Here is a 9,601-nt window from a genome sequence, read left to right on the forward strand (position 1 = left end):
TGATCAATAATGAGTAACCAATTATTCTATGAGTTTTCCGGGCTCTCGTGACCGTGAGTACGGCTGTTATAATAGTTTGTACCCCTGCAGAGGTGGTGCACATTCACCGCGAGTCATGATTCCCATATGCCCGGGTTAATTACTCCCATGTCACTGCCAAGGTAAGCGGGCAGGTACACTATGAAGCCACTTCATAGGTGTCTCTAACAAGTTAGGGACGCTAGGTTTCCTCGGCAGGCAGATGTAGGAACCCTCCTTTCCTATGGCACATATCCATCATGGCTATACACATAGGAACAGAGGCAAAGCCCTCTACCCCAACGTGGCAAGCCTCTTTACGCCATAAAGGTAACCTCTAACAAGCTAAAAAAGGTCCTATTACTGAGCTAAAGTCAGAGCCATATGACTCTCACGGTTGCACTGTCAGTTCCCAGCTTTTATCGACAGATAAGTCTTATGGAGGGCCGAGGGCAACATGATCGAAAGTCATTTGCTTCCTCGCCCTATGGATCAGTTGTTATAAAGTATGTTTTACCTTTAGTTCCATAGAACCATTAACCATTGTTATAGACCATGTTCAGTTAGAGCGCTAGCAATCTACCTATATGCAATTAACCCAAGGAATCAAGGGAACATGTCATCAAATAACTAGGATGACCTTATGGTTATCAAAGTTAGACACATGCACATGAGTGAATGATTAAAGTGATATAGGACATCAAGGTAGACAGCCATGCTATACTTGCCTTGGTTAGCAAACTCCTGCTGGTCGTCAAAGTACTCTTGGTCACCAACGTGTTCCTCACCGTTCTGAACACGACCAACACGGAAACATACAATATTCCAGGAACATTCATGCAAAGCAAACAATCCTATAGTTAGAACAGTACATCAGCAGTATAGAAAACATGATAAAATATTTATGAAAAGAATCTATGTCTCGCTACGATACACGGCAACGCGAAGTTCACGAAAAACGAAGCTAAAACGCGAAAGTATGAATTAAACGGGGTTTCCTATATCAATTTACTTAATTAAATCTAACCCTGAAATTTAAAAGTTGCAAACATGATTTACAGTGGCACTAACACGTAGATTATGAAATTACGAAACTACACGCATTTGATTTGAACGGGTCTATTCGGAGCTAAAACGAAATTTTATGAGCAAAACAAATCTAGTGGCATTTCTGTAAATACTGAAAACGTATTTTGGACTAAAACAATATACTTTACGTTTTCAAAACGAGAAAGCGTACTCTGAAAACGTGCTTTGGACTGCGGGTTCTATTTGTCTGAACTCGAGGGACTCTTTAGCAAAATCACCCGCGAAGGGGTACCTTCTAATCATGGCCGCAGATCTAGAGATGGACGGCTATGGTGGCTTGGGGGGAAGTTGGTCGGCCAGAACAGTAACTCTGGCGGCGGCGCTCCATGGCCGACGGCGAGGAGGTCACCGGCGCGTGCGAAACACGGCCCACAGGCCACGGTTCGAAGAACCGAGGGCACCGGGAGAAAGAGGGGGAGCAGCGGATCTCAGCCAGGCCGATACGGCGACCGGAGGACGCGGCCGAGGCAGCGGTCGCCATGGCCGGCGGCATGAAGCTATCGGGCGCATGCGAATAGAGCTCAAACGGCCATGAAACACGGAATTGAGAGCACGGGGGGAAAGAAGGGAGCACGGCGAAGCTCACAGCGGGGAAAACCGATGTCCGACGGCGGCTCGGAGACGGCGGACCACGCGGAGGCGGACGACGGATCCCGCGCGCGGCAGTTTTGGCTTCCGCTGCGCCTGGTGAACGCGAAGGAGCGAGGACGACGCTGACGCGTGGGCCCAGGCTGGCAGCGGCTGAGGCGCGGGTAAAACGCGGCGGCAGTTGCTGGCGTGGTGATGGGCTGGCGAGGGCGACGGTTGCTGGGCCGGCCCAGGAAGGAAGCGGGGGAGGGGAAAAGAGAAGGCGCGCCGCGGCTGGGCTGGTGGGCTGGGCCAGCAGGCCGAATTGAGAAGGGAGGGAGTGAGAAGGTTTTTTTTTTCAATAGATTTCCAAAAGCACTTTCAATATATTTTGAATTCATTTGAACTTTGAATCAAGACCAATCATCACAAAAATAAATTGGCATCACATGTATGCATAAAAAGGTTATTAACCTTATATTTGATTTTAATTTCTCAAAAATTATTAATTTTCTATATTTGAATGCTCACAAAATAATATAATTAAATCAAATTTTCTTATTTGAGAAGACTGAAATTTTGGGTGTTACGTGGTACGGGGCTTTCTTGCACAGCTTGTATGCATTGCAGTTGTAGCCCCATGGTCTAAGCAACATGACCATCCTCCCCGCGGTGGACCGTAGCTGACAGCCGAGGGAGGGGACCGGGACCGCGCGGTTGCGGCGGCAAAACCCGCGCAAACCACCCGTCCGCGTTTGTTTACTGCCAATCCTCGGAGCCGATCCGATCCGATCCGATCCATCCGCCCCCGCTTGTTCGTTTTTATTTCGTGTCCGACCGGGCGACCCCTGGCGGCTGTGGCACTGGCAATAGCCTAGCGGCAATTCTCTTGCATTCCATCCCGCTTCCCTCCTACCCTTGCGGGCCCCACGTGCCGCATTCCCACCAAACCCCGCCCCGTCCGGCCTTTCCATAGTCAAACCTTCCCTCTTCATCTTCTCCTCTCCCTCTTCCGTTGAATTGAGGAGGGAGAGAGAGAGAGAGACATGTTGCGCTCGGGCGGTGGTTGGGTGCTTCATCATCATCGTCCGTAGGCCGTAGCTGCCTCTTCTCATCTTGGATAGAGGAGGAGGAGGAGGAGGAGAAGAGCAGGGAGAGGAGGGCGTGTGCCTGTGCAGCAGTCATGGAAGTGGTGGACGAGGTGGTGCGGGCGCTCGGCGCCGGCTTCGACCTCACGTCCGACTTCCGCCTGCGGTTCGCCAAGGCCTAGCGAGGGCCGCCGCCTGGTGGAGCTCGGCGAGGAGACGAGGGACGTGCCGCTCCCGGGCGGCGGCGGGGCCACGCTCCGCGGGGTGCCGCGCGACGTCGGCGTCGACAAGGGCGACCGCATCCGCTTCCGCTCCGACGTCCTCGAGTTCAACCAGGTGCGTGCCACGCCCACCTCGCGCCGCGGTCTCCTCCTCCTCCTGCTTCCACTTTCCACTTCCAGCGCGCCGCGTGATCGGACGGACCTGGCTGGCTGCCCTGTTTTAATCCCGCGGGTTGCTGTTGTGACGCCATGATTGGTCGGGGGATTTGAGGTGAGGGATCGGATGGGGTTGGATTCATCATGCCTTGTTGTCTTGTTGTTGGTTTTCGTTGCGTCCGCAACATCGCGACCGAATCAAACAGCTCATGGTTGATTGGAGACGCCGTGTCGAATTCAGCTCCTCGTAGCTCGGCTTTGCCAGATTTTGGGAACGGGACCCGCATTTCTTGTCGCTGGTTGCTTCAAAAATTACCATTTGATTTGGGCGTCAAAAATTCTCTTTGCCTTTCAACTCTTTCATCTTTTCTTCTCTTATTAAAAAAAAGCATTCTCTGCTTGATGACGCGGTATGGCAATTATCTTTCTCGATCGCAAAACATGTCAGTCAACCAATCCAAGTCCTGTGCTTAAAGTTCAATCATCATCAACAACAACAGTTGAGGAAGCGACACCGTCTTCTTTTCTTTTGCGTGGGGGCACAAATTCGGTAGTACTGTACGTAGTAGTAGCATTAGCTAGTCTGCACGCGCGCCCCACCAACCACGTAACTTTCCTGGGCTGCGGAGCATCAGGATCGAGCTGCCACGGCCTTCCATTCATTAACGCCGGGGAATGTCTGGCGTCCTGGAATGATCCTGCTGATCCCTTTTGCTGCGTGCTTGATGATGCCTACGGCCTACCGGAGTTTGGCGGCCACCTGTATCGGCTGGGGATATTGCCTGCCTTAATCATGGCTCCTCGATCTGGCAGGCAGCAATTAAGTTCCGTGCAAATCCTTCAGCGATTCGGTTCGGGTGTGCGTTACATCATGCTGATGTGCGATTAGGACTCTTGTGACATTCAGACTAGTAGCTTCCGGTGGGCTTCAGCCTTCAAGGCTTTCCAGTGAAATTTTGTGGACGGAAGTCAGCAAATGTGAAACCACTCCAGGCAGAAATCGTTAACCTTTCTTTCACTCAGCAACTGAAGTCTAGCAAGATAGCAAATGATGTGTAACCCCGTGGCAGAGGAAAAGCTAGTCCCTGTCATGGAAGATGGTATACACTGCGAGTCCATGACAAAACATTGTGGGACTTTTGGAGGTGGTTTTGGACAAAACTAATTTTCATGTATTTCCGGTGCACGACTGCACCATGTCATTGGACCATGTGGCCTGTTAAATGTGTAGAACCTTCCTGCTTTTCAAGGTGAAAAGCAGCTTTACTTGACGCTTGGTTTAAGTACAATTCACATGGTGGTAGACCTGTGTCATTCGCTTATGAGTCCAGACCACGACTAGGTTACCATCTCTCTGTGCTTAACACTTTAACATTTGATACAATGATATTGCCTGTTTTTCATAATTCTAACTCCAGAGTATGATTGTGTTTTGGCACTATTCAATGTACCCTTTTTTATGCTAGCTCGGTGTTTCTTTTTTCTGTTTTCCCTTCTAAAACTAGTTTAGCATTTTGGGTTAAACATTGAAAATCTGCTCCTTTCACTTTTTGGAGGTGGGTATTCCCTATTTATATCATGGTTAAAAGCCACTGTTTCTTTATTTTCTTCACTCGAAAATTTACTTTCTAGTAATATGCCAGTAGAATTGATCCAAGTTACTAAAAAGGTTATCGGCGACTAAAGAAAGTTTGAGTGTTTGACTATGCCCTGTTCCTTGGCTGATAAGCCATGGCTTAAAGTACTGTTGGCTGATTTGTTGTGAGAGAAAAATATTGTTCGTTGGCTGAAAAAGTACGGCTTATAAGCCAAGCGAACAGGGCGTGGCCGATGACCATGACCACAGTTGTTGAACTCTATCTGTAAATGTTTATTCTGACCACATTTTAAATTTCTTGATCAGATGTCAGAATTGCTTAATCAGAAATCTTCAGTCCAAGGGAAAGTTCCGTCAGGCTATTTAACGCTCTCTTTGAATTAAGCGGAGCTTGGTTGACTGATGCCAAAGAGACCAAGCATCTAGCATTCGACGGATATTTCATTTCTTTGTACAACTTGCACCTAAAGGCTTCTCCATTAGTTCTTCGAGATGAAGTAAAAAAGGCTGTTCCATCCAAGTGGGATCCTGTTGCATTATCATGGTAAGACACTAGGTTAGCCCTGTTACTCATAATTCGTTTGTTCTTGTCATTCAAATGATATGATTTCTTTATGTTCTTATCATGCTCTCTGAGATTTGACCTGTCATTTTCTTTGCCATGCTGTATTTTTAGATCCGTTATATGTTGTTCTTTACTTCAGTCCTAGTTTCCTAGTCATTAATAAACTATTTATTTTTCTCTATAAGTAGAAGGCATTAATTAACGAATGAAAAATGCCATCTACATCTAACCAATTGCTACATTCTGGAGACTCACATATAAATAGTTTCAGATTGGATTATTTTCTAAATTCCTAGTTTGCATGTTTCTTTGTTTTGGTTTGTCAACACCAACCATGAGTCTTATATACTCGTCTACAATATTGCAGTTCTTGACCTGAGAACTATAAACCAGGGAATCTTTTCAGAACTTTCTAATTTTCTCAGACATTTAACCTTATTTGGTCTAAAAAGATGAACTTACCTGCAATAAATTTTCCAAACCACATAAATACATCAAACTGTAGTTTTGATATAAAACCTGCTAATCTTGTGAATATCAGGTTTATCAAGACTTATGGGACACATATAATTGTTGAAATGGGAATCGGAGGTCAGGATGTCATATGTGTTAAACAAAGTCATTCTTCAAACCGTTTCAACTGCTGATCTTAAGTTGCATCTAGAGGACCTTGGTGATTTCTTATTTTCTGATGGGAAGAACCACTCCCCAATACATCGCAAGACAAAGGATGGCAAGAGCAAGGTACAAATATATTTCTGTCTTCAGATTGTGTTCTCATATATTGGACCAAAATTTAGCTAATCTGATCCATTTTTATTACAGGTGCCTGATGTTTTGTCAGGATAGTGCAGCACTCTAATAACCTGCACCTTTCTAGCTACTCTGAAACATCAACCAAGGATGTATGTAGTTTTCTTATATAACTTAGTGTCAAGTTTAGCTGTCTCTTGATATGGTGACAAAAATTATATGTCCGCTATTCCAAACAGGGCCTGACAATTACATGTTCGAAGAGGGGAGGAGAAGCATACCTACCCAACCACTCCAAATGGCTGCAAACAGTGGCAAAGAAACCTGATGCCATTATGTTTAAATTTGTCCCTATCACCTCTCTTCTAACTGGTATTCCTGGCAGTGGTTACCTCAGCCATGCCATCAATTTATATCTTCGCTGTAAGTCTTGAGAACAAGTCTTTTTTAAACTGTTATTTATTACTCTTTTTAGAACAACTGCAGTTTTACTTGCCCATAGAATACCTTGCTTAGAATGTATTTACTGAGTAAAATCTTATGATGTTTGTTTTCCCAGATAAACCTGATCTTCAAGACTTGCAATATTTCTTGGAGTTTCAAGTTCCTCTACAATGGGCACCTATGTTCAACGAGCTTGTCCTAGGACCCCAAAAGAGAAAAGGCTCCTACCCTTCAATGCAGTTCAGATTCTCGGCCCCAAACTCCATGTCAGCACTTCTCAGGTACCAGAATGTTAATTTACATTTTATATTGAAACGCATTGTTTTGTTCTTTCATTCACCTTTTATTTATTTTTCTAAATGGTAAGTTTAGTCTCTGTCTCTGAGGACTGAACTAAGATGGTAAACTGTTGACAGTTTGGACTTACAGGAGTTTCATTTAATTGCCATTCTACTCTGGAAGAATACTTCTTTCAGTAGAGACACAGTTTGTACCTGTTTATTTACATGTTTTTGCTCTCCTTTGTTGTTTCAAGGTATCTAGTTCTCAGAAACCGGTGGTCGGCCTACGGCTATACCTGGAGGGCAGGAAGTGCAACCGGTTGGCCATCCATGTCCAGCACCTCTCCAGTGTTCCAAGCATGATTGGAGACTCCGTGGCGTCTTCAATGTCAGAATGGCAAGAGTCCGAAGACAGCAACCCAGGGTACATCGAGGCCATCCAGTGGAAGAACTACTCGTGCGTCTGCACCTCCGCCGTCAAGTACAACCCGGAGTGGCACAAGAGAGCCCCCGGCGGAGTCTTCATCGTCACCGGCGCCCAGCTCGTCACCAAGGGGACCTGGTCCAAGAAGGTCCTCCATCTGCGCCTCCTCTACACCCACATCCCCAACTGCACCATCCAGAGGACCGAGTGGACGAACGCTCCGGCGGCGTCTCAGAAGGGGAGCTTCCTGACGACGATCAGCACAACACTGAGCTCCCCTTTCACGCAGCGTGACACCCACCAGCAGGCGAAGCATGAGCCGGTGCAGCTGAACTCAGGTGTCTACCCTGATGGACCGCCGGTCCCGCTCCGGTCCAGGAAGCTCCTCAAGTTCGTAGACATTTCGGAGGTGGTAAAAGGGCCACACGACGTCCCGGGCCACTGGCTGGTGATCGCGGCGAAGCTTGTGAAGGAGGGAGGGAAGATCGGGATCCATGTGAAGTTTGCACTGCTGGGCTATGAAGGGCAGTCGTTGCAGGGTGACAGTTTCATGAGCTGAGTCTCTGTACATAACAACAGCTGGCTCTTCTTTGTAGATTTCAGGATTTTGGAAGAAGCATAGGATTAGGATTTGTTTTTTTTTTTCTTCTTTTGAGGTCGACAGAAAGTGTATAGAGGGCAGTCACAATAAACCAATCACCGGTCTGTTGAGGATGCTCCGTGAATTCCCGTGCAGTATAATTAGAGCCCGTAGTTGTAAATTACTCCTTTTTTAACAAGGTATAAATTTTATCAGTAGGAAAGACTTCGGTTAAGAATTACTCTGTTAATATTTTTATTTATATTTATATGATGCAAAATTACAACCACAACTAAGTATCTTAATGACATCAATTTTGTATCAAAAAACTATATATATTAACGAAGTACAGAGGTTTGTCCCAAATCCGTCTAATTGACGCTCGTGTGTTATTTGGCTTGCCAATGCTGGGATTTTTTTAGTTGGTTGGATTCAAATCCGACGGTTTACATCTTCCCTATCAGAAACAAATCTAAGACTAGGAGTAAATCTCCTTGATCCCACCACCTACTGATGCAGTGATGCTTCTTCCTCAGCAGTCACCACTGTGACATAAGTCTTCTCTAGATCTGTTTTGCTGCCATCGGATCTAGGATTATTCAGTATGTCTATTCTATTGCTATAAAGATTTGTGCAGCCTACATGCAAACCTAGCAACAATGACAAAAGGCTACATGCCAACGAAAAAGTTTTTGTTTTATCATAACCAGAAACCCTAGCTAGCTACTTATCTTTTAACTTCTTGAGGAAACTAGTAATAACCAGTAAGGAGCTGAAAATCTGAACACATAACAAGCAAATCCAATTGAAACCGGTAGTGGCATAAGAAAATCAAAACATAGATATGCAACCCTATAAATTGACTTATAAACTTCCAGAAATCAGAATAAGCTACTTCAACTATGTGGAATCATTAGGACCTAATAGGAGCATTACAATTTTTTTTTTTAAAAAGAACTGGAATCACAAGTACTGCAGAAATATAGTAACATTGACATGGCACAACCAAATAGAATTGAAGTGGTTCCGATTTCCGAAGAGATATGCCAGTCCACACCAGCTTATTTGTTCCAATAAAGCCTGTACCAGCAGCTAGTTTATGATAATTGCACACAGAAAACAAATTTGACATGGGTACAAAGGACCTGTAATAGTTTGTGCCAACAGCATAGGGTCCATTTGGTATGAACTATGAAGGGATGATAATGCCTATGCTCACCTTTATATCTTGATGAGCATAGGCATTATCAGCCCTTCATACCAAAAAGACCCTATACTGTATTGATGACTTGATGCAAACGGGTGTGATTAATCAATTATGAACAGTGAACTGGAAAAGGTAATATCTGATCCCAAATGGAATATTTCTTTTTAAGGAACACACAAATTGGTACATGGCAAGCGAAGCATAAATATTCCCATCAGCAATCAGAAAATATTTAGCAGGTGTCCAATGCAATATCACTTAAAACGGAAAACAGATTACATAAGCAACAAAAATCTTCTGCAAGCCAAATGATGCTACTCAATAAGTGAGGGTGTTAGCCTAGTGCTGAACCTCAATGTATCCAGTTACCTACTATAGCTATTTACTATTCACTGTCATGTAATTTTCAGGTTCCTTGGCAACCAAGTTGATCATGGTGCCTTGGCAACCAAGTAGGAATCATAGCATCTGCTTTATGCAGTTAGAATATGCTAAGGAGTAGGTACACCACTTGCCTATATATGTAGTGGTTAGCATCTTCTTGTATCCTAAGTTGGCATTGCAATTCAATACAATCCAAGCGGCCTGTTGGCCAAGCTGTCCCTCTGGCA

At 45.1% G+C, this 9,601-nt stretch overlaps 1 pseudogene; it reads left to right on the plus strand.

Annotated features, from left to right (window-relative positions):
* The first annotated feature begins 2,527 nt into the window (after positions 1-2,527).
* LOC136467044 (MACPF domain-containing protein At1g14780-like) lies at positions 2,528-8,149 on the plus strand (annotated as a pseudogene).
* The last annotated feature ends 1,452 nt before the right edge of the window (positions 8,150-9,601 follow it).

Source organism: Miscanthus floridulus, chromosome 7 (assembly GCF_019320115.1).
Source record: "Miscanthus floridulus cultivar M001 chromosome 7, ASM1932011v1, whole genome shotgun sequence".
In the NCBI taxonomy this organism is placed as follows: Eukaryota; Viridiplantae; Streptophyta; class Magnoliopsida; order Poales; family Poaceae; genus Miscanthus; species Miscanthus floridulus.